Genomic DNA, 5,000 nt, shown 5'->3' with positions numbered 1-5,000 from the left:
GGACTGCAAGAAGGCTTTTGACACAGTACCACACAAGAGATTAGTGCAAAAACTCGAGGACCAAGCAGGGATAACAGGGAATGGATCAGGGAATATTTGTCAGGAAGACAGCAGCGAGTAATGGTACGTGGCGAGGTGTCAGAATGGGCACCTGTGACCAGCGGGGTCCCACAGGGGTCAGTCCTAGGACCAGTGCTGTTTCTGGTATTTGTGAACGACATGACAGAAGGAATAAACTCTGAGGTGTCACTGTTTGCAGATGACGTGAAGTTGATGAGAAGAATTCATTCGATGGAAGACCAGGCAGAACTACAAAGGGATCTGGACAGGCTGCAGACCTGGTCCAGCAATTGGCTCCTGAAGTTCAATCCCACCAAGTGCAAAGTCATGAAGATTGGGGAAGGGCAAAGAAGACCGCAGACGGAGTACAGTCTAGGGGGCCAGAGACTACAAACCTCACTCAAGGAAAAAGATCTTGGGGTGAGTATAACACCAGGCACATCTCCTGAAGCGCACATCAACCAAATAACTGCTGCAGCATATGGGCGCCTAGCAAACCTCAGAACAGCATTCCGGCATCTTAATAAGGAATCATTCAGGACCCTGTACACCGTGTACGTTAGGCCCATATTGGAGTATGCGGCACCAGTTTGGAACCCACACCTAGCCAAGCACGTGAAGAAACTAGAGAAAGTGCAAAGGTTTGCAACAAGACTAGTCCCAGAGCTAAGAGGTATGTCCTACGAGGAGAGGTTAAGGGAAATCAACCTGACGACACTGGAGGACAGGAGAGATAGGGGGGACATGATAGCGACATACAAAATACTGAGAGGAATTGTCAAGGTGGACAAAGACAGGATGTTCCAGAGATTGGACACAGTAACAAGGGGACACAGCTGGAAGCTGAAGACACAGATGAATCACAGGGATGTTAGGAAGTATTTCTTCAGCCACAGAGTAGTCAGTAAGTGGAATAGTTTGGGAAGCGATGTAGTGGAGGCAGGATCCATACATAGCTTTAAGCAGAGGTATGATAAAGCTCACGGCTCAGGGAGAGTGACCCAGTAGCGATCAGTGAAGAGGCGGGGCCAGGAGCTCGGACTCGACCCCCGCAACCTCAACTAGGTGAGTACACACATACACACACACACATACACACATACATACACACACACATACACACACACACACACACACATACACACACACATACACACACACACACATACACACACACACACATACACCTCACACTTTCACAAGACCACACATTCTTCCAAAATGTATATTGTACGTTCTATGACTTGTAGCTATCGTATGTTACCGTACGTTCTTAATTTTCAAGAGATTAAATACATATTATTATTATTATTATTATTATTATTATTATTATTATTATTATTATTATTATTATTATTATTATTATTATCATCATCATCATCATCATTTTTATTATTAAATTCTAAACAAATTTAGACGGTATATAAAATTAATGAATATAATCCCAAAGTTCTGAGACCCTGAGTAAGACTGAGGAAGCTGAAAAAAATAATATAGCAAGTGCACGCTCCAAATATATATATATATATATATATATATATATATATATATATATATATATATATATATATATATATATATATATATATATATATATATATATATATATATATCACCGGAGGATCTCACCTTCAAGGACCATAACATTGTATCAATCGCATCTGCTAGAAAAATGACAGGATGGATAATGAGAACCTTGAAAACTAGGGAGGCCAAGCCCATGATGACACTCTTCAGGTCACTTGTTCTATTTAGGCTGGAATATTGCTGCACACTAACAGCACCTTTCAAGGCAGGTGAAATTGCTGTCCTAGAAAATGTACAGAGAACCTTCACAGCTCGCATAACGGAGATAAAACACCGCAATTACTGGGAGCGCTTGAGGTTAATAAACCTGTATTCGCTGGAACGCAGGCGGGAGAGATACATGATTATATACACCTGGAAAATCCTAGAGGGACTAGTACCGAACTTGCACACGAAAATCACTCATTACGAAAGCAAAAGACTTGGCAGACGATGCACCATCCCCCCAATGAAAAGCAGGGGTGTCACTAGCACGTTAAGAGACCATACAATAAGTGTCAGGGGCCCGAGACTGTTCAACTGCCTCCCAGCATACATAAGGGGGATTACCAACAGACCCCTGGCAGTCTTCAAGCTGAAACTGAACAAGCACCTAAAGTCGGTTCCTGACCAGCCGGGCTGTGGCTCGTACGTTGGTTTGCGTGCAGCCAGCAGCAACAGCCTGGTTGATCAGGCTCTGATCCACCAGGAGGCCTGGTCACAGACCGGGCCGCGGGGGCGTTGACCCCCGGAACTCTCTCCAGGTAAACTCCAGGTAATAGCTGGAATGGGGACCCTCATCCTCAGAGAAGACAATATACGTACTTCAGGGAAAACTCAAGGTTCTCCCCGGAGCTGTTTAAATATTTTCTTCTCCTACCACCCCCTATATTTTATATTTTATGTGAACATTTATTAAGAAACAGAATACATTTACAGAAAAACATAAACATGAATACAATGGCACAGTGTATCAAAGATCATGAATTTTCTCCGGCTCCTCCAAGGCTGAACGCGAGCCAAGTATGCAGCAAGCATTTCCCCTTTGGATGGCCACGCTTAGGAGCTGGAACATGAAAGTGGCTGCCCTTGGGTCCCTGGTGGTGTCGATGAGTCTGGAACCCAATTCTTTAATGAAACGTGTGGCATTTTTTCCCCATGATCCCAAGGTCTCTGATCCCACTGGGACAAATTGATACTGCTGGCTTATGTCTCTGTACTTGCTGATCTTGTACTCCTCCCTGTGGTCAGCAGCTCCTCCCTGTCGCCCCACACTGTGATGGATATAGGTGTCAGCCAGTGTGGACACACAGGTATAGTCCCATGCTAAGAGCTTGCCATTCTTCCAAGGATAGATGGTGATCCCGTCGGGGCGGTTTGCTGGGTTGTGGGTATTGTTGGCTGCTAGTGATCGGGGCTTCCTCTCGGCTGGGCATCCAGCTGTAACAAGGGTTCTCTTGCATGCCAGCCCTTGGTTTTGGAACAGTTAAGACCATGTAGACCATATTGGTCTGCTTGTGCTTCGCGGCAAATACACGTATATTCTGTGTAAATTGGGGCAGCAAGGTGCAGAGCCATTGCAAAACGGAGGGTCTTAGCGTCGAGTCGCGTTCTCATTGCCGATATGGGAACTGTTTGGAAGAAGTCCCCGGAGTGATGTGCTCTCACAGCCTGGAGACGAGCAGTCTCCCTATCTGATGTTGCAGCCCTGAGCACGTTTCAGCGATCGGGCCTTTCCAGCTTGACTGTTTGTGAGCCAGTGCTGCACTAGGGTTTGGTGCTGGAGCAGCAAGAGTCTCCCATTCAGTGATGGCACTGGCATAGCTAGGGTCTTCTATTCCTGCTGAGTCACTGAGGGTATCAGGAAGAATTTGTCTTATCAACTCGTTTGATGCTAAGGAAGAGGATAGGAAAGCTTGTAGAGCAATCTGGGAGGATCTGCGTACTCCTAGCCCTCCAAGCCTGACCGGAAGTGAGGCTTGCAACCACTGTCCATCTTCAAGGGAAAGATTCAATACACTCTCTAGCATGGTCTTAAGGATAGAGTCATATTCCTTGAGTTTTGGACTGCTGAAGGCTAGGGAGCATCTCAGAAAGTAAGTATGTTTTGGGATTGACAGGCACCTGGTGAGTAGGTAGAAGGCATCGTGTGTGTCAATGTCTTTCATCCTGCTTTCCATCGTCCGGAGGTCTGAGACTCTATTTTCTAGGAACAGATCGATGGCATTGGACCCAAGAGGAGCACCAAGGGGAGTGCTATTGGCTCGATCAATGGCTCGTGCTCCTGGTAAAACGGCGCTAATATATATATATATATATATATATATATATATATATATATATATATATATATATATATATATATATATATATACACCGTGAGGTATATGTTTCCTTTAATCATGATTTTAATGATTTTAAGTATTAATTTTTTTTTGTATTAAAGTCTTAACGACCTCGTTCAGTAGATAGACTTTAAGCCCCAATTAACCAATCAAGTGGGTAAATCATGCTTGGGTCAAGGTATTGTTTGGGAATGATGCAACTCTTTAAGTCAGGTCTGTGGGCAGACAGCACACCAAGCCTATCACCAGAAGGAAGGATGCAGCTGTATAGGTCAGCTCAGTGCACTTATCTCGTATTGTATTGTGGTAGCAGACATGCCGTCGCGACTCTAGCAAATAGTTATAACACTCAACATTATGTACGTCGGATCAGTTTTAGAGTTGGCGGCACCATCTTGGAGCCCCTGCCGAAGAGTTTATAATAGGACCTGGAGCTGTTGCTCACACACCATAGGAACAAATAAGAGAGAAACAAACACACAAGAAACCCATTAAATCCACTTTTAGAACCATACGAAGCTGACAGAAATAGACAGAAATCATACAGCCAGTGACTGCATTTAACAAGAAAAACTGGTAAAGTACTCCTACTCAGCCATATAATTATGATGACAGATCCCGACCAACATCTAAGATCATTGCTTGACTTGATGAATCTTCTTCTTCGATGCTGCTCATCAAAGATGGTATCAGCGCCGCTACACTATCTTGCAAGATGTCCCTTGAGAGTATGTGTGGGGAACCCTCGTACGTGGGGAGATGCAACCCAGCCCTCACGGACGCTCACACTTGAACCCACTACTGGAGAAAAATGTGATAAAAAAATACCCAGAACTACACGTCCTCCATATTACGGGTTTGTTATGCCGTGACCATGTAATCAGCACCTCCCCAGTTGACGAATACCCGAGTACGCAGCACCAGAATGGAACCTTTAGCCTAATCAACAGAGACAGTTATGCACGATAAAATGTGAAGGAATGCGTTGAGAAGAAATATTAGAGGAACTATATCTTCCTTTAGAGGAAG

The 5,000-nt window shown here is 44.5% G+C and overlaps 1 protein-coding gene across 1 annotated transcript in view; it reads right to left on the bottom strand.

Annotated features, from left to right (window-relative positions):
• The window catches only part of LOC128692864 (nephrin), a 45,323-nt gene that overhangs the window by 25,585 nt on the left and 14,738 nt on the right, over positions 1 to 5,000 (bottom strand). The gene's annotated exons all lie outside the window — the stretch shown is intronic.

The sequence above is a fragment of the Cherax quadricarinatus genome, chromosome 38 (assembly GCF_038502225.1).
Source record: "Cherax quadricarinatus isolate ZL_2023a chromosome 38, ASM3850222v1, whole genome shotgun sequence".
Lineage (NCBI taxonomy): Eukaryota > Metazoa > Arthropoda > Malacostraca > Decapoda > Parastacidae > Cherax > Cherax quadricarinatus.
Note: the sequence above shows the minus strand (reverse complement) of the source record. Positions and strands in the feature narration are given on the sequence as shown.